The following is a 27642-nucleotide window of genomic DNA, read 5'->3' as shown; positions in this document are numbered from 1 at the left end:
CTTTGCAACTAGGGTTCCTTAGATGTCCGGGAAATGGTGTTGAATTCAATGGTTGGCCAAAGGATAGTTTGGGTAGAATTCATTTGGAGATCCAATTTTACCATTGACTATAAGGGGATGCTGGTTTCTATCAGCAAAGGAACTGGAATGCTTCTCTACTACTGCTTCATCGTGTCAAAGCTTGAGCTATGGCAGTGATGTGTCTGAAAGTAAAAAGAATTGACAAGGCCTGGAACTACAGCCAATTCTGGAACAAGATAAAGATATTTCACATCCACAACAAATTCAAGACATCTAATACATTTTGATGTATGAAAATCATAGATAACTACATCTATGAAGGGAATGTGAACTGCCTCTTATATATTTATGAAAGACATAAAGGTTTTGAATCATGCCATAGTGTTGGCATCTTAATAAGAAATGTTTACCACACTGGAAATAAGCTACGGTAAAGATAATACACATTTTATCTCTATGTGTGAAATACTAGAGAAATCAGATAGTTTGAATAACATGAAGTAGACAATGCTGTGGAAAAATGAACTAACAAAAAATGTTTGTGATGTGTATCCATGTAGTCACAATGCCTGCCATGTCACAGCAGTCTAGTTATCATGAGGATATTGAATGGAAGGAATCAATAGAAGAGACACCAATCAAAACCCCTAATTTTACTGCTGAGATGGTCACCAGACTCTAAATGTTTGGGTATCATGTCAGTGACAATTGTTGTCACCTACCAGCCTTGGCCCCAACATTGAGACCAACTTCTCTTCTCCTAGGAGTCAATGTGCAAATGCCAGCAGCATGTCTGGCCGAAGCTTTTTAGAGATATGTCCAGGAAATTGACCCTCTAAGACATCTTACATGGTGGGAAAGCGTAGGGGCTGCAGGGAGCAAACTTTGGATAACAGTATAAGGACTTCTGTTCTACTCTAAACATTGCTGGGATATGGTGCTAAGTGGGAGCTGCCCTTGGAGCTGTATCATCTTATTGCAGTGCCCAAGTCCTCGGTGTAAAGCAATATTTATTTTCCTGAAAACTGAAGAACAATTTATTCATGGATTTATTTGTCATCCTGTAGGATTCATGACCTGGTGCCCAAGGTGACTTATATGTATGTTAACCCAAGATAAGGATTACAACCTAATTATTTTTTTAAAAAGTTTAAATACAATTTAATATGCTATCATATTAAAACTATAATTTATAACAGTATAAAACCATTCAAAACTATAACAAGAAAGGTAAAAGTACATCACACACACACACACTATTAAAAGATCCCTCTGCACAACCTTAATCATCACATGGCTGTTTAATAAAAATGTTTTACCTACTGGCGGAAGAAGAATATGAGAACTCAGAAGTTGAAAAAAGTCTATGTATGTTGTATGTGTGTGGAATGTGTTAAAATCATACTAGATAAAAATGTTTGATGGTAAGATAGTGGTTTAAGCCTTGGGCTTTACTACACTTAACAGGGTAATAGTAATTCTTAAAACTTTTGTGTGCTAGATTTAAAAGGAAAAGGGAAAAAAAGGTGAAAATGCATGTCTTGTGCAATTGTTGGGATCTCAACAAGGATTTTTTTAAAATAAAAAGATGTTCTTATCAAAACTATAGGCCAACTTTCCAAGAAATCAGAACAAAATGAAACTTCTTGTTCCCCCCTGTATAAATGTATATAGCCAACAAGACAGCAGTGAAAGAGATTATCAAAAAATAAATCATTCACTTTTTTTAAAAAAGAAGCAAGAAAAGCCTCTCCCTCCCACACACACCCCAAGAATGTTCCAGTCTATTACAAGGAAACCTTCTCCCATTTTCCCCATGCCCTCTCTTTCTAAATGTTGGCACAACTGTTTGGTTTCCCAACTCTGTGAAAATCTCAAAAATAATGAAAAAGCAACTACCGTACTTTGTAAGCTCTTGGTAGATATTTTCTCTTACTTTGTCATTTTCAAGGGGGGAAAACAATGGTGGCATCTGTGCCCTGGTACTAAGTGCTCATTTGCATGCACAGGCAGAGAGATATCCGTTTATTATCAATTTTATGCATTACTTCATTTCATGGTGTTAAAACAATTACATTCAAAGGGTTCAGCAGTCCACAGCCAAGCTATTCAGTGCTCCAGCAGCATCATATAATAACGTTATTCAGGGAGAGACACATACATCATAGTTTACTGATTTAGAAGTAAAAGAGAGGGAGAGAGAAGGAAAAGGGAGGGGGGAGAGTGCAAAGCAGCAATTCCTATAGAGCTGGAAGTGGAATTAACAAAACACACACACATCCCAGAGTTATTACAATAAGCAGAGAAACCCAGGGGCAGATGGAGATGTGATTTATTAACTTCTGAATTACTTTTTAAGAAAGTTAGGCATCTTTTTGTTTTAGGTAAAGCTGTTCTCCTGCCAATTTTGACAGCATTCAAGCTCTGCAACCTGTTTTATATGATCCATTTCATAAACAAGATATGAAAGTAAATAGAGAAACTCAGCACCTCCATGCTATGCATTTTACTGTGGCCGTGTCAAGGATCCTTGTACCGGGAACACATAATGGATTTTCAACGTATGAAATGTGCTTTTTGAGTGCAAATCCTGCATGTTGGTAAAAAAAGGGGGAAACAGTGGGTTTAATGCACATTTTGCCCTCAAATATAATGACTAATCTAAAAACTAACAAGTAGTTCCAGTATAAAGGGTGAACAAATATATTTTATTTGTCCTCTGGAACGTCTATTGAGTTTGCTATCTAATTTATGCAAACATTTGGGGGAAAAACTGCTTGTTAAAAAAATCTGAAAATAAAAGTGTAATAATAAAAAAGAAAAGTAAAAATAAAAAAGCAAAAAAAGGGAAAGTAAAAGAAGTGGAAAATTAAAGAACATTGTATATCAATTTCCCACTTGAGAAGAAAAAATCAAAGTGAAAAGTAGCTGCTATAATGACCCCACATCAGGAGTCTCGTAGGCTAAGAGGGCTTGTATATCTCCCACTAACCTGTTCTGTCCACCACTAACTATGCTCCCCAGCTCCATTATGATGCCATCTTGGGGAGTTGGCTGTTCACCCCCCTCCAAAAAAAACCCAGATTTCAAAATAAACTGGAAGCCAAGATTAGAGCATAGAGCATCTCAACATGTTGCATGCCATGCTGGCATGCTTGGTTTGCAACCTGAAGTGCAAACTGTACTTTGACATGGATGATTCTGAATGTAATACTCAATTATATATCTTTACATTTAATGAAATAATTTGTTGTATAGCAAGGTCTAAAAATGTCCCATTCACAAAGGAGCATTTATGTGTTTTACACAAACATGTAAAAATGGAAAAGGAAAATTGTCAAAAAAAGATGTAAGCAAACTTGGTTAAAAGAAGTAAAATGAAATGTACACATGTATGGCTGGATATTTTCTGGCCTAAAAGAATTCTAATATCCTTTCAATGGGAGACATTTCAATTCCACTGAATGAAGTCAATCTAGTGATCAAAATGCACAAATATATTTTATTTGTCCTCTGGAACATCTATTGAGTTTGCTCTTTACAGCCTCACATTTTCTTGAAATCCAGCATGACACTTGTTTTCTCTTGATGCATTACATTGGCTTGGGAAAACATACCCCAAGGATAAACAAACAACCAATCATTAGATTTGCTAGGACTCCCTTCCACTCCAGCTATTCTGTTTTTGCTAACAACAAAAAAGTATGTGAAATTTGAAGGTATTGCTTGCAACTTCTGAGGTGTATTACAGAATTCATCCATTCCAGGTTTGGTTCTGTGTGGATTCTGTAATAAACTATTTCTCTTGGGGATTCGGTTATGTTGGGGCTCAGCAGCAAGGTGCTGAGAAATGATGCTTTCCTCACTGAGTCTGTGTGTGATCAAGCTAAACCACAAGCTGAATTGCAAATCTTAGATCAGAGAGAAGTGCCGGCAGCTGCAGATGAGATAGAGGATGTTTGGGATTCCATTTCTCTTGGGAACTGGCCTTCAGCAGATGAGAGTTTTCTCGTGATATCAGATTAGGCCTCTGCACAGAAGGAGTGAAGGATAAATTGATTAGGTGGTTAGAAAGACTCTGTGAAAAGTCCTTGCAACCCTGTGAGAAATCCTGGAAACCCAGGTGTCAAAGGCATGACCTCATGGCTGCTTGGACGGGCCTGAGCTTAAATTAAGTGAAGATTTCTTGATGTCTCCAGAGCAGACAACATTGTCAAATAATAAAGTTCCTGTTTCAGCTCTCATGTTCATGAATCAAGTCTCCTGTGTTTACTTATGTTCCTGTAAGAGTTTTGCCTTGGAAAATCTACTTTTTTATGCCTTTGTGGACTACTGAACTTTGTATATGTGGACTACTGTTATTTTATAATGCCTCTTCTACTGGTTTTGGGAATTGCCTTCTTCCCTTTTGTACATGTTTTTTAAAATAAACTGCTGTAGTTTGAAACTACTGAACTCTGGTTTGGCGCTGGGTGAAAAAGGGTGTCCTAGAGTGCAACAGGAAGTCAGTAGCACAAGCTCTGTACGATGTCTATCTACTTCTGGCAGGGCTCCGTCCCTGAACTGAGGTGAAAATGTTGTAAGAGGGAGCAAGGAGAACATGGGAAGTGTTCTCATTGAGAAGAACAGGGGAAGCCTGGCAGTGACAGTTCTTTCTGTGGGATAGTTAAAGGGCAATGCAAACAATTCAGGGTGATGGGTTGCCCATGCTGCCCTGTGGATTTGCCACAATGCATGATGAATCCCCCACTATTGCCCGCAATTTGACCTCAATATGATGAGGTCCTAAGTCTATGAAAGGTCTTTCTCAGTCTCAAAGATTTACAAGATCAATTTACATATTGATCCAAACTATCATGGCTATGTATTTGAATTGTACCACTCTGAGGATTAAAATGCCCCTTCCATGTGCATGAGGGTTAATCATATTTAGAACAAACTCACTCCCAAATAAAAATTCTGCCTGCCAAATGCATTTTTCTCCACATTTCTAGCATTGTAGGGAAAATAATTAATATCTGGAATTATTGTGTTTACTCTGTTCACATTCCCTTGAGATATATATATGGGTGTTCAAACTTTGTCTCTAACTGTTCAGGTGAAATTTTAGGTTATTGCAATGATAGATATCTGGGGGCATTAAGGGATTGGCAACAATGCCCTCATATTTGCTATGCTTTTGCCTTACTCTGATTCATTTCAGCTTGTTTTCTCCAAGTGTGGATCAAACACAATAGAAAATCCACACTGCAAAATTATAAGTTTGACACTATTCTAATTGCCATAGCTCTATCTTATAGATTCCTAGGATTTGTTCATTGCAGTGTCTCTAAATCTCTCTGATCAGAGAAGTGTAAATAACTCACCAAACTGTAACTCCCATTATTCCATAGCTTTGCACCTTGCCAGCTAATGTGGTATTACATTGCTATAATTCTACAGTGTGGATGCAGCCTAACTTTGACAAAATATCAAATTGAAGCAATTTTACCTTATGTTTCTATTACTATGAATTTGGATGAAGGTTATCTGTGAAAGCAAAATGGGTTGTATAAAGAAAAAACAATAATGCCAATTTCTGATGGGATTCCACAGTAAATTGTAAATTTTCTGTTAAAGTGAGCACACAGTGAATCAACATTGAGTTGAAGGGGGAAAAAAATCTCAATTTGAAATATTCGCATCAAAAATTAGACATGCAATTATTAATGTGGGGCAGAATTAGTTTCCTTACAAACTAGAAAGGCACAGCATTATCTGCTCAAGGCTTTCCTTAAATTCACCTCTGTTGTGATGCCGAAAAAACCTTTGAATATAGCTGGGCAGCTGGTGTGTTGTGACAGATGTTTTCTATGGTAATCATGCCGTTACCTTGTGCTTTCCCCATCTGCTTTTAAAATTTCTACTTGTTGTGATATATTTAGACTATAAAGTCTTCAGATACTATCATATGTTACAGATATCAAATAATGAACATATGGTCAGTCTCTGAATCGAGTACTTGGGATATCAAGTACCCATAAATGGCTATTTTGACACTGGTTTCATAATGTGACAATTAGTACTGTACCTCAGCCTTCCACCCACTAACATGATATGAAAGTATGACACAGTGTAGTGTTATTTGTTTAGCTATTAAGAACTTAGACAAGTAACTAGGCCCTCAAATAACTTAGTGGCCATTATAGTTTAAAGTTGTTTTTCTTTCAAAAATCAACAACAACCCTTTTCCCATTGCTTTAGGGATATATTTGGTAGTCCATGCAGCAGTTGGAGAGTTTCAGGAGCAGAAAATTATTCCATTGACACCCTGTAATTTTTCCAGTCTCAGTTTGGAATAGGTGTGTTGTAGGCAGTTGCTGAATCAAAGAGCTTGTCTACACCAGACAAAAGACCCACAGTGGCCCAGAAGACACTCCAGGGACTTCTGGTCCTTAACAGTAAACTGAGTTAAACCAATTTGGTCCTGGGCTAAGGAAAGTTGCGTAAGTATGTGTGGTCACACACTTTGGGCATGACCAACTCTGACGTGGACTGGTTTGCTCTCCACATGAGCCTTCTACCATTTAGTGAGGCCACACTCCTATAACTGTAGATGTAACTAGCACTTACTTCTTAAGCAAAGGGATTAATTGTAAAGCTACATAGCTCTTTGCACTTGGGAAAGTAGATAATATTGGAAGTAGTTCCCCATGAAGCCTATCATATTTAAAATGTTTGATGGTTAGCATTAATTGGTTTTTACTTATGGAAATGTGTTTCTACTCAAAAGTATGGTATTATGAACCCTAAAAAGATCAGAAAATCACAAAAAGGGGCAAGGCTACAATTTTATGTCAATGTTCCATAGAATGCTAACAAAACTGAAACAAAGAAAAGCAAATATCTGATACTGAAACAAGAGGAAGATCCAAATGCTTCACTATGCTGATTCATTTTTAGGGTCAGTCCTACCATTAGGCAGAGGAAGGTGGCTGTTTAAGTAGCAGATCCTGGATGCCATGAAAGGGACATTTCTGTAGTTTATGGTTGTTGCATTTTTCTACCAGGGAGGGACAGAGATGACCGTTGGATTTTCTGTTCATATAATAAAAGAATGTGCCTGGCCTTTACAATATGTGCTTTTACTCAGAGGGAAGAGCCATGTCCTGGTTTACCTCAAACAGCTAAATATCTCAGACCACCCCTATAGATTACCCAGGAGAATTTTTCAGCTGCAGCTCTGTGGCAGAACTGGTGATCCGGCTTTGTTAGCTGGCTCATCTCCTTGTGCCAAACACAAAGGGCAAACTGTGAATTCTCAGCCTCCTTGCTGATAGAAGCAGTGTAATAAAATGAACCATGTTAATGAGCATGATGTTCTAAAACAATACGATTCCAGGACAAATCAGTATCCTTGGTAGCAGTTGGCTGGAAAATTAACAAGGAAAAGAATGTCTGAGATCTTATTGGCGAACATATGGCAGGCTCCAGTTTTCTAACTAAATCAGATGATATTACTAGAACGGGGTCATTATGTGCACATTGTAATCTAGCATTAAGCCCAACAAAGTAATATTTAGCTTGGCTTTTAATTGTGCTACTGGGATTTATTTCTGCTTCTCAAAAGGGAGAAAAATGAGAAAAAAGTAGAAGAGTTGGTGAATTTGTATTTTGATGGATAATGCTCAAAGTTAATCAGATCAGTACTATATAATACTATATTATACTATTGCTATATACACACATTGCCTTAACACCATTTTTGGTGTATATACAAATACAAAGCATCCACTTTTATATGCACACATGAATACACATGTACTTGCCGAAGCACACCAACAATTTTTCTACAACTATATACCTGCCTGACTCTTCTAATGCTACTATCAATCAATCAGTTTTTATTTCTCACCTTTCTCCAAAAGTGTGGTTCTGATTGGCTTACAGATTACAAAGAGATACAAGTAAAACTGGATAGAACTAAAACAGGCAAAAGGTTAAACTGTCTACAGAAATACAACAATTTAAACAATTATTTTTTATGCATAAATGCAAAACACTGAAACAAAAAAAAAATCTTTCTACTGAAGTAGGAAAGTCTTTGCTTGATGATGGAAAGAAGGGAAGAAGGGAGCCAGTCTGGTTCCCAAGGGAGAGAGAAGACATAGAGAAGGCTCTCTCCTATTGTCCCATCAAATGTGCCTGTGAATGATTGCCAATTATTTCAGTGCAATTTATTCACTGACAAAGAGAATCACCAAGAATGATGGAGAGAAAATTGGCATTCCTACCACCTTTTTCTTTCTTGGTTCCTGTCGTGCTCCATGAAGACCCTCACTGTTAACTCCTAGTTGAGCCCTTTTTAGTTCAAGAGATTAATATTTTATGAATAGTTTCTGGGGGTCAGTCTAGACAGCCTCTTTGCATTTGAAGCCTCTGCCGCCCTGCCTCTTTAAGAATCCTCTCAGGGGTGGAACCTCAGGCAAGGCAATTCTGGTTCTTGGAAGAATCAGCCTTTTGGTGAAGGTGAAGAGAGAGGAAGGCCGTTCTGTCTACAAAATAGCACATCCAGTTGGAGCTGCATTCAAGTTTAGTCGAATCTATATTCAAGTCCAGTCTTAGAGATAGATGAACATCATACAAGAAAGAGACAATATGAAAAATAAAGATTCAAGACCCTCAGATTGGCCAGAACTGTGTCTATCTCTCAAAGACTTTACCTCTCCTCATAAAGATTTTGTAGTAAGAAGGAGAGAAAGTCTAAAATTCTTGTCAGTTAATAAACTCTTGTTTGATTCAACTGTATGTCTCCTATCTGTTTCCTGCACAGCCAGTTCACCTTCCAAGTAGTTAAGATAGCGTAGAGGCAAAACAGCTCCACTGGCCAATATGTTCTCCAACAAAGAGCCTATCATAGTTCTCTCATAGTTAAGTTAACAAGACATGTAACAGCAAAACATGGAATGAAGAATCTTATGCTACAACTAAAAAACATATTGCATTGATAAGCAGATTAACATTAATGAAAAGTCTTTGCCTAACCCTTGTGGAATGAACCTCGAACCACCCTATAGTGGATATAGGATAAACAGAAATAGAAGAGCCAGCCAAAGCAGAGCATTAGGTGATTCACTATTCCACACCCACTAGTCTTCACTTTCTTGTTCATGAAAACACAAAAAAGCAACCACCACACCTGCCACCATCATAGAAAAAAGCACGTTTAATTTATGGTATATAGCATACTGCCTTATTCTGATTAAAATCATTGGTTTATCTAACATGACACTGTTGACTCATCTTGACTCTATGGGATTTTGGTCAGATTTTTTCCTAGCTCTGGATGCCAAGGTTCAAACTTGGAACCTTCTGCATGTGAAGCATGTGACATCCTATTGAGCTACTTTCCTATGAAAGGTGTGTTGATACCTCTAGTTTAGATGACTTTAATTAAGGTTTATAAGGGACTATGTTTGCTGGAGGATTCTGGGAGGTATCGTCATAAAAATAATTTTTAAAGGAATGTTTCCCTGTATCTGTTGATGACACAGCAAACTGATGCACCCTAATTAGGGTTAGTCACCCTAATGCACAAACCAGCAGACTGTTTTTGAGGTGAGGGGACAGGTAGGATGGGATTTGATACAAACCTGGGAGGTCACGGGCAGCTTGCACGAGTGAGATTACAGGGTGTGTAGTATTGGGGCTCTTTGTGCTGTCTGAACTGCAGTGTGCATCAGATGCCATGGCCCCAGTGCTCGTTGTTCTTCTTTAGCTACAGTACATGTCCACTGTCTGGTTTGTCAATCATCTGATTCAATGGCTGTTTGCCTGAGAAGTTGCTGACAGTGGGGTGGGAGTGGGGGGCAGCTCAAGCTTAATTACCGTACATCATTAAAGGGCTCCTCATTCATATTCAGTAAGGAATCATTGAAGCAGACAGATATGTCTTTGTTAAGTGAACTAGAAACCACTGTCTTTTAAAAAGAAAGTCCTGCCATTTATGTGTTTATGCCTGTTTGGTTGTTGTTTTAATAATTTGAAAGAAACATTTAAAAGTATTTTTCTTTATTTCAAGTGAGTGAATGTTCTATGTAATGACCAGAAATGCTTTTGGAAATACATTTATGCACCTTATTTTAAAATAAGGTGCAAAAATAAGAGCATGTCCTCACTTTTCCTAAGTTCTCATTTCCTTTTTCTTGTATGAATCCAGAGTGAAACTAATATCAGGGACGCTGTGGGAGCAGAAGTTGTACATTCTTTTGTTACACCTCCACTGTAGGTATGTATGGAAAAAGGTAATTTTCCATGAAATTAAGTGCCTAATTAGTCTAATTTGAAAATAGTTATTCAAAAGCAGTCACATTGCTGAGGAAACATAAGAACCCTTAGTACAAAAATCAAACAGGTTGTTGATCAGGTGAACGGTAGATGGAATGACTCCAATTTTTTTTCCTTTTGAGGCACCTTCTTTATACAGTTATTGCTAGATAGTTTTAAATCTAGAATTCAAAGCTTTTGAGAGAGTTAGAATCTGCTTTGCATCACATAGCCTTCCCAAACAATTGTTCAGATTGTAATAAAGCTGGCACGGACAACCTCAGACAGAGAGCTGACTCTGGCCCTTACGAAGCCCTAAACCCATCCCCTGTGTTTTTACTCAGAAAGCCAGGTCATGTTCCTTGTAAAGACATTTGATAATTTTTTCAGATTTTGCACAGGCTAAAATGTTTCTATTAAGGCTTAGTTCTAAAACCTGTAGGCATGTCAAATTCCATCCATTGGAAACTGATGGTTTTCATATCAATGTGTTTACCGATGTGTTTCTGGTTTTAGTCTAAACTTTAAAAATGTTGCATCTTGAGGGAATAGGGCTGGCCAGGTGCTCACATGGAGCCTTGGTTTGTTCAGGTTAAAACTCGCAAGGTATTATGGGCATTAAAACCCAGACTCACCCTTATTTGGCATGTGGCTGTTTTCATGATATTTCTTCACTTGTGGTCAACTGGATTAATCCAGTTTAGCCCTGCATTAGGAAAAATTGGGGATACTCTGGAATTTGCCTGAAACTCCTGTGTAACTCTGCAGTTTCAATGCAGTGCGGACAGCAGGACTGGGCAGGGAATAGAGGACTGAACATGCCCATCACTGCTGTTGCTACTCCCAGTTGGTTGCAAAGTTCTGGTGAGATCCTGGTCCTGATGTGCACTCTGTGTTGATATCAACAGAGGAGCAAAGAGACCAGGAAGAAGGATGGGGGTTCCCACACCTTCTTACAGGTGACATGGGTTCCTCTGCTAATGTCAGCACTTGGCATCTATGATAGCCAGGTGCTCACATGGAGCTTTGTAACTATTTGTAAGTGTCGACAGTGGTAACACATGCACCACCCATCCACTTTTTGCTGTGATGAATGCAGGGGAAAGGGGATAGAAGTAGTGTCCTATGTGGACAGTGGACTGGTCCGAATCAGGCATGATACTGTTATCCCAACTGCTCCAAAGTTTCCAAGTAACTCCAGAGTTTCAAGCAAGCTCTACCAACATCTCCTAATGCAGAGCTAAATCAAATTGACTTAGTATATCCTGTGATACTTACTGGATCTGCATGACTATTGTGAGTATAGCCAAAAGCAAATTCAGAATAAAACTGGGTTATAATGTCCATGTAGATGAGCCTCCAGTCTAGGGAATATCAACTAGAGATCTGGGAGACCAAGGTTGAAATTTCCACTCAGCAGAGCTGTCCTTTTCATTATATAGTGAGATTGCTTCTTCGGGTAGATTATTCAAGCAAAGTATATATCTTTTATGGCAACATTTTTAAAAGAATCTAACAAGAACAATTAGAAACATGTTCTTCATGAAAGAAAGGAAGGAAGGAGGGGAAAAAAGCAAGACAATCTTACAAAGCAACTGGATTTCACATGATATAGGTAAATGTGTATGAGAGAGGGTGGTGGCAATTTGGCAGTTTTGAAACTAAAGCACAATAGATATAACACATGTGGTGATCCAGGAAGTCATCCCCAGCAATCTAGGTGCTGCATGGTGCGGTGTCATAGGATTTCTTTATAAGGAATGCAGTTTACAGGTTAACATACCATGGCAAGCCTATCCAAAATGGGTTGATCCTAGAAAGTGCCACTACTCCTGGAGGCTTAATAAACTTTATTTCACAATTTTTCCTGCTCTGTGGGATGATAGGGGCCAAGACCAGGGCCAGAGGCTTCCATGGGATCAAAATGCCATCATTTTCACTACAGTAAATTTCACTGTTTTCCAAGCATGTTGCTACTCCTTTTTATTGCATATACATCAAACTGTCTCTGATATATCTTGTGTGTCAAGGCTGAAAAAAGGTTACACATCAGATGCTGACTCTGGGGGAAAGTGTTTTAGGAGGGGAAACGTTGACATAAGGTACAAGTAGTTCTTCATAGGCACTTAAGCCATGGCATTTTATGATGTGCTAGTAAAAGAAAATGGTGGTGGCTGTGGTGGGAAGAAACAATACAGAAGTACAATGATTTCAAGTTAAAGTTGACTGATATTATAAAAGTTCAGCTCCCCACTTTACTGACTTCTAGCTGAGAGCTAAACAAATCTGACACCTGACTAGATTATAACTTCTAATGTCTTTTACGCCAGTTATATCTGACAAATATTGTCATGCTCTAGCTAACATATCCTATATGTATCAATATTTTCCATCCTTCAGATGTATTATGCTAATATTTCTTTATTATTATTTAACAACCTTTCTTTTAATCTCATTATTGTTATATCTGTGGGAATTACTTGGTCTCTTGAGTGGCTAACTGCTACTTGGAGCATTTTTTAAAAAAGAAAGAGGTATCACGTAACAGCTTTTGCTTTCTTCTTCACCATCCAGACTTGACTGGCACCAAAGCTGATTGGCATTCTGTGTTCAGTGGTCTCATTCCCCTTTTTCCAGCTAGATTCCATTAGAAGGGGAAGAAGCCCTGTGCACCTAATGAAACATCCAACCTATTAAGGGTCTCAACCAGAATATTTTTCTCTTGCAGTGCGGCATCAGAGTAAACTTTGTAGTAATATATCTTTTTGGCTGGAAAACAGGAGCTGTGGGGAGTCTGTCAGTTATGTGATTCAATGTTTCTAACATCATTTCCCAAAATAAAATTAAAAAATGAATTGTGCTATATTCCCCTTTTAATATCTTATTTTCCTATTTCCAGGGAAAAATTCCAAGGAAAACACATACAGATATTTTCTTGGTTCCTTTCAACAATGGGTTGCTTTTGGAAAAAAAATGTTAGCAGATTGATCACAAGTGAAATACTTAAGATGATTTAGCGGGTAAATCTGAGTGAGATGGTTATTTTCTTTCTGGCCTCTGAGAGAAGCAGGTTAGCAGGTAAATACATTGTATTGCAGAGGCAGCACATCCCCACTTTATGTAGACAATCTCTTCCATCTCTCTGCTATGTGTGTGGAATACCACAGCCCTTGTCTTTACTGGAAAATCAATTGCAATGTAACAGGCACAGATTTAAGGCCCTGCTTGAGTACATGATGACCCAATGAGCTGTAGAACTGCACACCCTTGAGCAACTTCCTAGGGAAAAATTCCAACTTCAAATAGCTCTGAGAACCACACAAACAAAAAAGCTTTACCATAGATGAAATAGGATTTAATATATTGAAAACATAGACGCAGATATTGGATTGGTGCAGTGGATGATGTATTCACATAAACTTGTGCCATAATGGAATTTGTTAGTGTTTAATGTGTGTATGTATGTGTGAAGCCTTTAAAAAAGAAAAGAAAACTGTGAATAGTGATAATGGTGTTTTTTTTTGTTTTGTTTTTGTTTTCAGCTGCTTTACTTACTTACTTACTTACTTAATAACTTACTTAGGCGATCCCTTGTAGTCCGAGGATGATGGTCCTCCAAGTTTGGCATTTTGGTGGTGGGTGTGTAGGTGACTGTGGAGCCCTATTCTTGATCTGCATCTTCTCCCACAGTGAGGGCATCGGTTTCCAAGTGGAAGGCAGTCCCGGTAAGGGTTGGCATGACATGCCTTCCTCTTGGCACGTTTCTCTCTTTCGCCCTCCATTCGTGCCTCTTCAAATTCTACAGCACTGCTGGTCACAGCTGACCTCCAACTGGAATGCTCAGGGGCCAGGGCTTCCCAGTTCTCAGTGTATGTCAGAGTTTTTAAGGTTGGCTTTTGGCCCATCTTTTTTCCTGTCCTCCAACATTCCATTTTCTGTTCTTGAGTTTGGAATTGAGCAATTGCTTTGGGAGACAGTGGTCGGGCATCCGGACAACATGGCCAGTCCAGCGGAGTTGATGGAGGAGGACCATCACTTCAATGCTGGTGGTCTTTGCTTCTTCCAGCACTCTGACATTTGTCCGCTTGTCTTCCCAAGAGATTTGCAGGATTTTTCAGAGGCAGTGCTGATGGAATCATTCTAGGAGTTGAATGTGACGTCTGTAGACTGTCCACGTCTCGTAGGCGTATAGCAGGATTGGGAGGACAATAGCTTTATAAACAAGCACCTTGGTATCCCTATGGATGTCCTGGTCCTCAAACACTCTGTGCTTCATTTGGAAAAATGCTGCACTCACAGAGCTCAGGCGGTGTTGAATTTGAGTGTCAATGTTGACTTTCAGCTGCAATTTTAAAACCTTATTTTTTTCCTTTGTGTGTGCCTATCATAGACATATTAGAAATTAGGAGCTTCTCAAAAGAAGAATATGAACAAGAAGTACCGAATCCAATGCAGTTCCCCTAAATCAATGGTTCTTAACCTGTGGGCTGCGGACCACCAGTGGGCCGCAAGGATGAAAATCTAGTCCATGAGACTCCTTCCTCTTTTTTAATGTACAGGGTTAGTCAAAATGAATAGGCCAATAAGAAAATTAATTGTACCCGAATTGGCCTATTCATTTTGACTAACCCTGTATTTATTTTATTTCCACTCCTTTTGCACAGCCTGCCACTCCTTCCCTGTCACTGACCATGGCATATGTTCTGTAACAAAAGCTAGAGCTGATGTGGTCTAGCCAATGCAATTTTTTGAATCAGCACCCAAACTGAATCTAAAGTTGATCAAAAACTTATTCATAACCCTTTTGATACTAATCTTGGATAGTGGTCCCTGGTCAAAGTGGTCCCTGGTAAAAAAAAAAAAAAGGTTGGGAACCACAGCCCTAAATGAAGTCGTGGAGGAAGCAATACTCAGTCTATCTCCAGTGTCCACATGTTGAATGTAATGTAGAGCATCCATATTTAGGGACATCACAAATTTATTGTATTGTGAGTCCACTTTAACTGATATGCTTCCATCCTGTGAAATCCTGGAATTTATAGTTTAGGATTCTCTGTCAGAAAGCTCACCAAATTGCAATCTCAGGATTCTATGGGCTGAAGACACGACAATCAAACTGGAATCATAGTGCTATATCTGTGCAGTGCTTTCAGTAATGGCCAGTCTGCCCGGTTCAGGGCTGGGGAAGTGGAAACATCATATGTCATGCAGCAAATAATGATAAATTAATTTCTCACCTCTATGGACAATCAGCGGATACCCTGTAGCATTACATTTCATGACCATATTATTAGCTTTGATTACATAGCTACAAATGTTCTTAGTGGTTACAATTACCCAGTCCTATTCTAATGCCAGCCATGGTAATTGCTTCAATGGCTATATTCTACATAAGGAAATGTTTTCTTCCATTGGTTTTAAATTTAATACCCCTTTAACATAACTGAATGTCATTTTAGTCTCATACTGGGTGACATGGTGAGAAACAGAAATGGCTCAATTCCACCATATAAAATAACAATTAGCTCAAACAGTAAGATAACCAAAGATTTTTAGGTTTTAAAATGTTATGGGTTTGATTAGCTAATATTAAAAATCTCTTCTGTCCCCATCTCTTCCTATCATTGCAATTAAACATCATATGGAACAATGTTTTTATCTCCATTATATAACAGTGAGCACTACCATAAATACTATTTGATGAAAGAAAATGTATTTGCAAATTAATTGCTATATATCTAGGCATTTATGGTTGTTAAACTTCCATAAATGTGTTTTGAATAATCAGTTGTTGCCTTTTAATATAATACTGTTAAGACTACAGCATCTTTGTGGAATTAAAAAAATGCCATGTCCATTTATGGTGCTTGTTTGTTGTCTTTTTACTAACATCTACCAGCAAGTCTGGAACATGGGTTAGAATTTTGCAGGTTCAATTTGTCTTTACACTGCATCTCCCAACAGTCTTAGCTAGCAAAGCAAATGGTTAGGAATGGAAATGATTGCAATCTAACAATATCCAGAGTGTCACATGATTTCCACCCTTGGTCCAACACCTGGTTTCTAATTTATAGTACCTGTGTGTGGCCTGTGTACTATTTTACAGAATATTCTGTTTGAATGTCTGCCAGAGATCAAGTCTGAACATTATAATTGCTCTCTCTATTTGAAGGGTTGTCCAGTCCATGCTCACTATAAAGGAATGGAATCTGAAGAAAAGATAGCAGGTGTCTGATTGCAAATTAGCCATTAGCACCATTATACAGTCTTCTCTCCTTGAGCACAATGCATTATATTGCTATTTAAATTGCCCCAGTTATTGCCCTGTGTGCCTCTTGACATAAACTATATGTAGATACACAATGGCATCACTAGGGGGATGGGGTTGCATATTGCACCAGGTGATGCCCTTAGAAGTGGTTACCAAAAGAAAAGTTTGTGCAGAATTTCAGCAGAAATATATTGGTAGCTAAATGGTATATAATGACTTTTACAAATATCCTGATCATTTATTTGTTTATATTTACCCTATCTATAACCTGCCTTTCTCAACCCCGTAGGGTACTCAAGATGGCTTAACACATAGGCAACTATTCAATGCCTTAAAACAACATACAATTAAATAACATTTAAATTAAATTTTAAATTAATGCAGATTGAAACGTTTTAAAACATTACATTCAATATTAAAACCACATCATCCATAATCATTATCCAAAGCCATTCCAATAGTCATTGCACATATTCCATATCTAGTATTGCACTACAATTATTCTCTGAAGGCTTGATCCCAGAGCCATGTTTTCACTTTTCTTCTGAAGGCCAGGAGAGAGGGGGCTGATGTAATGTCACTGGGGAGGGAGTTCCACAACTGAGGGGCTACCACTGAGAAGGACCTGTCCGAACTCCACTGATATAGACAGAACTAGATTAAGAGATTTGGAGTCATTTTGCTATGTTAAGAGGCCCCACTGCATTGCCTTCAAAATATTCATTTTTCAATCAGAAAGGGTTCTATAGATAATTCTCAGAGTGTCTTCTTACTTGGTTTACATGCAACTCTTGCACTAGTTGCAGAGTCATCACCAAGAATGCCTTTCCAAGCTTCCCTTTAAAACTGATAATACTTCTTTTTTGAAACTGTGATAGCCTGGACTGTACCACATTCTTTTAATACTCAGGGACTTTCAGATCTATTGAAGTTGAGATATGATGAGAACAACGATTCCTGTCATATCTCATAATTGATCAGGCTGGCGAAGGCTGAGGCCAGTTGGAGTTCGACATTATCTGGAAGGTCACAGTTTCATTTATTTTTATTTGTTTATTTAATTTATATTCTACCTTTATTCCATCATGGAATTCAAGATGGATTCCCAACCCTTTTTTGATATAATGACTCTACATTGTTTGGGACCTAAAATCTTTCATAGGAATACAATAAGAAAATGGTCAGTGAGAATAAAAGCCATTAATCTTTATTGGCTTCATAAAGTCACAACCTTTCCTCAAATTTCTGTGTGGGAAAAAACCCCAAAACCTAGAGCCAACATTTCATTGCTGCTTCAGTAAATATTTTGGTGACCACCAAGGTTACCAGAACACAGTGCCTAAAAGTAACAGGTGGTGAGTTGAGGAGCAGAGGATGCAAGTTGGGGGCTAAGAAAAGCAAAGTGTTTTATGAGCTCTGCTACCACAGAAAATCTTTGTTGTGCAACATTTGGCATTTGTGAGCTTTCTTTTACCATTTACAATAAATTTTATTGGAATGTCTCAGTCCCTTATTCTTATATGTAATTCATTTTATCAATTTAACTTTGGTCTTTTTTAGCTTTTCAGATATTCCCATAGAGTTACACTCTGTATAAGTTACAAACACAGAGAAAATATTGTTCACTTTCAAAGCAACCAGAAGTTGGGGAGGCAAACTGTTGTTTACTGTATGGGACCACTTTCTCTCCCCCCCCCCCCCTTTTTAATTTGCCTTGATGGAAGTTGACAGCTCAGGGCTGTGTTTCAGTTCTGCCCACAGGCAGTGAAATGTGTGAGAAACGAATCCTCTGAAAATTCTCATATGCATATGAAAAAATCATGGTATGAAAAGAGGCCAAGGGGATTAGGACAAGATAAATTTATACTAAGCTTTACACATTCCATTGACAAATTTGCTGTTTTTGCGTTGTTGCCTCAGACCTCCAGGTTACCGAGGGGATGACATTAAACGGGGAGAAAATGGCTTATTATGTGTGATAAATTCAAACAAAGATGACGCACTCTGACCACCAAGTATATCTAAGAAATTGTTAGGAAATGTCAAGCATTTCAAAAGAGAGCTGCCATAAATTCTGATGCTTGGAGACTTTAACGAATTTCTGCCAGAGGAGAAAGGTCTCTTTGTTTGGACTCAGCTGACACTCAGCATGTGGAATATTATGAGCTGAGGGTTTTCTGGGCAGGGGCGAGGGAAGGAGGGAGGCGGAGGTGTTATATACAAGCTTAAAAGAAAAAAGAAAGAGGGATAAAAAACTGTGGATGTGACAAAACTCAGGCACTAGAGGGCTATGAACTGGCAGCCGGTCTCAGCTTTGACAGAGTTCAGAGACAGCACATTCAACAGGAACACTTGGATTCCAAAATATTTGTACTCTTTCCAACTTCTATTCTTTTTAGTACTAGCTCTACTGCTTTCTTACAGAATTTTACATGCAAATTATTCTTTTCTTCCTCTCCCTTCTCCCTCTCTCCTCAATCACTTATGCATATAAAAAAGGAAAGGTGGTGAAGGTGGTAGTGGTGATGGGAGAAACTCCCCTCTTCCCCAGTCCTGCTGATGTTACATAATTGATGAACAAATGATCACATGTAGTATCCCTGAATCGGGTCAGAAGGTGGCAGGCAGAGGAAGTGTTGTCAGATGGCTGAAAGAGAAAAGGAGGTAGAGGAGAAGCAAGGAGAACCCCTGCCACTGTGGCAAATTAGCTATTTCACAGTGATGTTTACACTATATAGGGCTTTTCACATGCTGACCTTTTGGGTATGGAGTGAAGAGAAAGGGCAAAAATTACCCCCCTCAACACACAATTTATAATACGATAACATGGCCAAACACCACCAGGAGCAATTCTGTCTTTCTTCTCTGTTCTGCTGGAGGACAATGCCTGGAACCATGGGTCCAGGGGAGCTTCTGAGAAAAGAGCAAGGATCTCACTCAGAATGGCTCTGGGTGTGTCCCTTTTCTGTTGTTGTTCACATTACCTTTAAGAGATGGAACAACGTGACAGGATGCACTTATCTGAAATGTTTACAGAATGTGGCACTAAAATAAATCAATAACTAACTGACAATTCATTACTGAGAGAGGTTGTTTTAAATTTACAGCTTTGTTTTAGATCTCAAACCTCTTTCTTCTTGTTTATTTAAGGGAGGGGGGAAATCTTCCCTGTTAACAATACCTTGGTTTCAGAGGATTTCTCTTACTAAAACTAAGCAGCATGCTTGACACAAAAGGTCATTTATTCTTGCTGTGGACAAACCGTAAAATGCAGCAACACACCAAATCAACACAATAGCAATACCTTAACTGGTCCAATCAAAATTGCACAAAATAAAATCATGTAAGATTTTAATCATGCTTCAAAATCATGCAAGATTTTAAAGCTCCACTGGCTTCTTCATTAAGAAAAATGTAAAAAATGCAAAAATCATGATGTTAGAGTTACAGGCCTACATTTTTGTCAAGATCTTGTTTTTGTTGTTGTCAGTTAAGATGGTCTGAAGGGATATCAATGCAGGCAGAGGTCACTCTACTTTTTAGAGATGAGGGCACTGGGAGAGAAATAATTTTACATTTTTATTGGTATTTTTTTAGTTCCTACTTTTGGCCTTTCATAGCCAGAGATTTTGCATCCACAAATCCCACCATCCATGGCTTGAAAATGTTGTTTAAAAATTCAAAAAGCCAATCTTAATTTTTGCCATTTTATACAAAGAATACCATTTTATTACACCATCATATATAAAACCTGTACTAGATGAATTGCCACCTGGCTCTAGCTGTTTAAGGCACAGAATGCCTGATGGAGATGGGGGAAAGGTTTCACAAAGTTCTCACAAACGCATTCTGGTTTCTCTAAGATCATATAAATCTTTGACCTTTTACAAAGCTCTCACCAACCCAACCATTTCTCACTGAACATTTCCATATGGTTTTCTGTAGGTGAGCAGATGGTGACTACTGGATGGCATATGTTCTGTATCAGAAACTAGAGCTGGTGTGGTCTATCCAAGGCAATTTTCTGAAACAGCACTCCAAATAATCAAACTGAATCTAAAGTTGACCAAAAACCGATTCGTAACCCTTTTGACACTAATGTTGGAGAGTTGTCCTTGGTCAAAGTGGTCCCTGTTCAAGTGGTCTCTAGTCAAGTGGTCACTTGTCAAAGTGATTCCTGGGCAAGTGGTCAAGTGGTCCCTGGTCAAAAAAACATTGGGAACCACTATTATAGAACTACAATATGGGTTGTTTGGTTTTTTAAAAAAACTTTTCAGGGTAGCTAGTCAGGCACAGAATATGCTTTCACATTTTCTTTCTGTTTTGCTCTTTGCTCACTAAATGATTCTGGAGGTGGCTGTTGTACTAGGCAGCCACAGTTACAGTTTGATAAGCTAGAGTTCAATTCCATTCTTTCTTGGGTGAAACTTTATTGCATTACTGCAGACATGCTTCTGCAATCCAACTCTGAATGCTGCAAGCTAACCTCCAACTGGATGGAAAACAGCTGCCTGAAGATGAGCATTAGTTCCCACCACTCAAGGTACAGAGAACCCAATGTTGGTCAAGCTATTTTGACACAGGCATCTCTACTTTAGCAGTAAAATACCATTTTAAATTTAGCAAGTGAAGCAGCCAGCAATTTGCTACTTTTTCATGATAATCCAATAAAATGATTGTTTTCTTTTTCTTCCTAATGGTAGGGCCAGGTATATCAGCATAAAAACAAACTAGGTATAATATTATAAATACAGATATGTCATTAATAAATGTAGCAAACCCAAACTCGTTACACAAGGATCTTCAGAAGTGGTGCTTGAGTATTACAGAAGCAATGAAGCCCACCTCCCTTCTGCATAAGATTGTGGCAGATCAGAAGGGATTTGCTGTGGAGATGGAGGGAGGAATGTTGAGATGTCTGACTTGCATAAAACACTCCAGCAACAGACTTGCTGAACATGTTGATGATAAGCATCAGCTTTATGTGCCTTTCTTTTAGGGCAAGGCTCTTTAGGGATTGTTAAATTGAAAGAGAAATAATGACAGATGTTTCTTCCATTGCAGTTGTGAAGTCAAGGATTAAAAATAATATTCAAGTGCTTAAAGGAAGTCTGATAAATGGAATGTCGGGTTTATATAAATCCGTCTTTTAAGAAAGGTTTCTGCGGATAAAAGTCGAAAGTGAGCAAGTCAGATTTCTTCTCAAAGAAGTGTATGTCTGTGCCTGTGGATTTATACAAAGCAATGGAAAAGCCACAACTTTATACTCACCTCATACCTCTGCTAAGGCCCCCTACCCCTCACCCCAAACACACAGAATACTGTAAGAGCCTACTGGGTGGGGTTTTTTTTAAAAAATATTTTATTTTATTTTATTTAGAGAGATGGGTACACTGATGCAATTAGTAATTCAAATATGGTTCTGTCTGTCAGAAAAATATTATGTTAAGAAAGTCAGTCATTATTGGCATTAGTGAGCTGACCGCTTATTCAAAGAGCACAAACATGCTTTCATATGACTGTGGAAAGGATGATGTTCCAACAGTAAAAATTATGTGCTTTCATCTTATAGATTGTGAAATGTTTTAAATATTTTAATATGATTGGCTTTTTAATGGTTTTTTTTAAACTGTATTTTGTTTTAATTCTATACCATAAGATATATTGTTTCCCACATTGATGAAAAAGTAGAATAACAATAAAATGCAAACAAAACAAAATAAAACCAGCCAAGTATAGGATACTCCCAATTGGCCTCGCCACCTTTTGGATGAACTGACATTGTGTCAGCATCAGTGAACAGCTTCCTTCCAGATGCTTGCTGGTGACTTTGTATTTCTGTACACATGTCCCAGCACCCCCAACAGCATTGCTAGGAATGAGTTATCATGGGAAAAAAGTGTCTTCACTGAAGCTTTACTATCCATCCTTGTTTTCACAGTAAGACAATTACACAGGGACAGAAAGTGGTGCGAAATCTTCTGAACAGGGGCACAGATGGCAAAACAAACACCACAGGGATGTTAACCCTTCTCTGTACTACACACACACACACACACACACACACACACACACACACACACACAGCTGGAGTTTCACTTAAAATGTACCTGTTCTGGCTTACATACAAATTGAACTTAAGAACAAACCTACAGAATCTATCTTGTCCATAACTTGGGGACTGCCTGTATGATATCTGCTTATTTGGAGATCCCTAAGGACTGCTTTAATCTGCATGGAATAACATACTCCAACTAATTGTTGGTTGTACACACAATTAGTTGGAGTATGTGTGCTATATTGTTGTCGCATTTCCTTATGAGCTTTTAATTGTATTCTGAAAATACAAATAAATGAGTCTGAGAGACAACCAAGACGGATCGCTCACTCAAAGCCCAAAAGACTAAAATGAATCTAACATCCTTCGAGGACATCATGAGATATTATGACTTGATGGAAAAGATGATAATGTACAGAAAAGTCAGAGGCAGCAGAAAAAGAAGAAAACTGCATTATAGATAATAGATGAATTGACTCAATCAAGGATGCCATGGCCCTGACTTTACAAAACTTGACCAAGGCTTTTGATAACAGGATCTCTTGAAGTGTAACTGTTCATAAATTTGCCATAAGGGGAAGCCAGCCTGATGATATGCAACAACACACTTAATTTAAACATGCTACTAAACATACCAAATTATTTATTTGACTTTCTAATGAAGTCATTGTCTCATTTTGTTGTCACTATGTGCTATCTTTTATTGTTCTGAGTTTTGGAAGTGATGTGATGGAATACATATCTCTGAACCAAGTATTTCTTATGTAAGGTTTTTGTATCTTAATAGGTTTTTAATAGTTTTATATACTTATTATGAATAGTTTATATAGTTAATCCTATTTTAGTGTGTGCATTTTCTTTTAGGTTTTAAACAGTATAGTGTATTGTTTGTAGTATTGTTAGCCACTTTGGGAGAAAAACATGAGATTTTATTATTAAAATTCTTTTCTGTTATTTTTCTGTTTTCACACTTGCTCTCCCATTCAAATGTTGACACAAGAGATAAGAGTTGGATGAAATAAGGCCACAAAAATCTGCAAAAGGGACGTATGGGCATGCATGTATGTTTATGGTCTATATACTGGCTGAAAATGCATATGGACCCCAAAGTTCATCCTAGCCTGATTTCATGAAAAGGTCAGAGAGTTCCAAGGGATACCTCTAGGTGCCACTGATTGACACTCTTACCTGAGGGTGTCATCCTGGGACAAGAACCTATTACACCCCACCCCTTCAGTCAGTTGTTAATGATAGGGAAACTGATGAATGCTTTCACCTTTCATCAAAGGCCTTTAGAGAGTGTCAATTGATTTGAAATGCCTACATTCTGCCAGTTTAGCTATCCCTGACTTTAAAACCAAAGACAATGCAAAACAATGCAGTTTTAGGACCTTCTCCTACAATCTATGATAGAGCTCTTCCCATAATGCAGAGGAACATTCTGTCAGCTCTGTCAGGATTCATTAGGAAAATGTCAGAAACAGTCATAAAAAAAGGAGGGGATGGGAAAGATGGTAAGAGATCATTTTCAGAACTTGGGAACCAGGATATAAATGGGAAAACACCCAAAAACATGTGATATAGGATTTCTCAAATTTGCCTGGGTTGAATAGCTTAAGTGACGGGGAGTAAGGGCATTCCTGTGGGCGGTCTCCTACCAAGCATTGACATTTCTTTTCCAAAATCCTGCTCCATGAGCCTGGCATGGAAGTTTAAAAAAAATTAATGTAATCATTCAAAATACCAACATTTCTGTCTGTAATGCTAGCTTTTTAAATCTCGAACTTCTGCAATGAAGAATACTGAGATCAGAGAAAAGCTGGGATCCCCAGAGTGCTATCTTTTAATTGTTCCTTCTCCCTGCTTTTTCCTGTCTCTTCCTTCATGTAAATAAAATAAAATAATTAGTTAATTAACAACAGTTTAACAATTAAATGGTTTCCCTAGTTAATACTAATGGTAATGCTCCCTGCTACTTGCAGATACTAATTCAGCTACAAGCTACAATGTTGCAAAGTTCTGTGCAGCAGCATACAAAATCCGTCAGGGGATGACTAGTCCCAAAAGGTAACTGTGTGTCCAGTAATAATCTTCCCTGAATCTATAATTTGGTGATGGATCTGTGCATTGTTTGTTTTTACCCTGTTTCCCCTCTGCTCCCTCACCCACATTGTGCTTCAGTAGTTATATTTATATTTTACTGTAGTAAACGTACCAAGTTTGTATGAAAATGTGATTTCTATTTCCTGTGCTGGTCTATGACTGAAATAAATGATTTTATTTGATAATGGTAATGAATAAATTCTAGATTTCTAAGGCTTAACATGATCAAATTAATGTTAAAAGCTGAAATTCCCATTTCCACAACAGTCTCACTATCTACACTGTAACGCACCAGAATCAACTCTTTGGAAATTTTCAATGAAAAAAAAATGTATTTGATGATGGAAAATAGCACAGCAGTTCCTTCCAGTGCCCAGAATAAATAAGAGGTTCCATCTTACTGGATGCTGAGTCTCTCTCATATTTTGTGAGAATCAATTCAGTGGATAGAAAGAGCAGACAAAACAAACTGTGTCATGATTAAAGTAACGGAACAAGATGTGCCAAGTTCTTTTTCTCACCCTGTCATAAGGGAACTTCAGCGGAAAGCAGGAGCAGAGAAAGGGGAAAGAATGAAAGATGTTTGCCTGCTTGCATTTTATTTAACAAATATCCCTGATGTTGAAAAACACCAACTCGTTGTTTTTGTTAAATAATTAAGACTGTCAAAGAATCTATTTCACAAGCCAGGTGCAAAATTAGAAGGTTTCGGGCAGGAAACAAGAGATCATTGTACTACTGAAAGCAAGCAGATAGCAAGTAAAGATTATATGGCTGTGCTTATTAAATTTTTTAACACCTTCTAGCCAAAGCTGGAAGAAGCACCACAACTCAGTGCAAAGCAACAGAGAGTATGTCCAAATAATGTTGCTCAGAGGATGAACTAAAGAGCTATTAATTCTTAAACCTGAAAAACTTAGTCTCTTTTCCTTCCTCTTTGACACTGACACAAATGTTCAGAATCGGTTTGGCACTGCAATTCAAAAGCAAACAAACAATCCTAAATTTCCATAATTTTAGAAATTGTGTATCTAGTTTTTGGAACTTCACAGCAATGTGATTACTGGTTTTGTTTTTTTAGGTTTTTTTGCTACACTCTTTGGCAAGCATGTACCTTATGTGGAGCATTTAAAGCTTCACTTGTCACCTACACAATTCTTGGTGGAAGAGAGTAACTACTGAACAAGTGGCAACTGTGGTGTGATCATCTGTTAGTTTTAAAGATTTAGGTAGTGTAGAGTCATCTTAGTTAACAAACAGTAGGTCTGGGGATGATTTTGCCGATGACATGACAGTTTTGCCCACCCATATCAAGACTTGAATTATGTTATTGTTGTTGGTTTTGATGCTTGTTTTATATATTGTTATAATGTTGTTTTTATATTGTTCTAAAGTGATGTTATGTATTTTAATGTGTTACATTTAACTCTGTTGATTGGGTTTGGCCCCATGTAAGCTGCCCTGAGTCCCTTCAAGAAGATGGAGGTGGGGTGCAAAAATAAATTATTATTATTATTATTATTATTATTATTATTATTATTGACACTAACAAAACAAGTGCTCCTTCAAATGGTGCCTCACTATTATTCAAATGCAGACAAAACTGGGGAAAGTGAATGTAATCTTCAATAGAAAGGCTTATATCAATTTAGGGTGAACATCTTACCATAAATCAAAGGCTGCATGTGGCATTGGGTGCATTGCCATTGACTGCATTTATGCACATTTATACTCCACACAGATACAAACAAGCATGCAGGGCACAGGGTGCATCTACACTGACCCTGAGGTAGTACATCACAAGGCTATCTTAATGTGGCTTTGACCCATGTTAACCAAAAATGGGGGATAAACTGAATTCTGGACTGTCCCCAACTTTTGGCATATTTGAACAATTGTCCTGCTTCTAGAACAAAACCAGTTGCAACTGTTCCCACTGCCATCCCATTTCCTGAGTTTGACCAGCTCAGTGACACAAGAAGGTAGTTCCAGTCCCTTCCTGCCCTCCATGTCATGGTAGTCTTACTTGTTGGGTGTTGTTTGAAGTAAGATTTGCAGGGATGATTGGATGCTCTAGGAAGAGCATAACTCATGTCCTAACCATTGACCGTTGCCTGAAGTGACTTTGGCCAGACTGATAGAATGTTCTGGGAAAGGGGGGGGGGTAGAAAAGAGGGATTCCTCATTCCTCTCCCGTTTCCCTACCCCACCCTTGTCACTTTGTTGCATCAGCCAATGTCTCTGAAAATGACAGCCAACAGGTAAGACATATGCTGTCCCCGGAGACTGCTGTGACATAGAAGGCAAGACTGAAAGGGTGACCATCCAGCGACACCATCCTGATGGGTGGTCAAGACTCCCTTCTGCTTCCACAAACCGGGGGGGGGGAGTACCTGTGTGGCCCAGACCCAAACCAATCCAGCATACATCATGCAGATCGGCCACTGGTTATTGGGTCAGTGTAAATCTGCCCAGATACAAAACATTTTCAAATCCTACCATGGTTGCTGGAGTAGGAGGCTTAGCTTTGCTGCCTATCCAAATTTGTTTGTGTTTGGCTATACCGTATAATATGCCCATGAGAGCTGTACCTGTAGTATCACCTACCTGCATCCAACAAATATGTCCTCTCTAGAAATTTTCTAGTGCTCTCCCGGATGACTACATGGTAACTTCTAGTGTGATTAATTCATTTCAATAGGATCACTATTATTCACAATTTCCTATTTCTACTGTAAAGCCAAGAACATATCCCTGCTGATACAGGGGTTATATTGTACTTGTTTTAAACTTTAATCCATTTTTAATTCCAGATTTGAAGAAAAAGAAGGGCAACAATTCCAACTCATCACAATGACCCTTCAGGGAAAGAAAGCACCACATG

The sequence above is a fragment of the Anolis sagrei genome, chromosome 4 (assembly GCF_037176765.1).
Source record: "Anolis sagrei isolate rAnoSag1 chromosome 4, rAnoSag1.mat, whole genome shotgun sequence".
Classification (NCBI taxonomy): Eukaryota; Metazoa; Chordata; class Lepidosauria; order Squamata; family Dactyloidae; genus Anolis; species Anolis sagrei.
Note: the sequence above shows the minus strand (reverse complement) of the source record.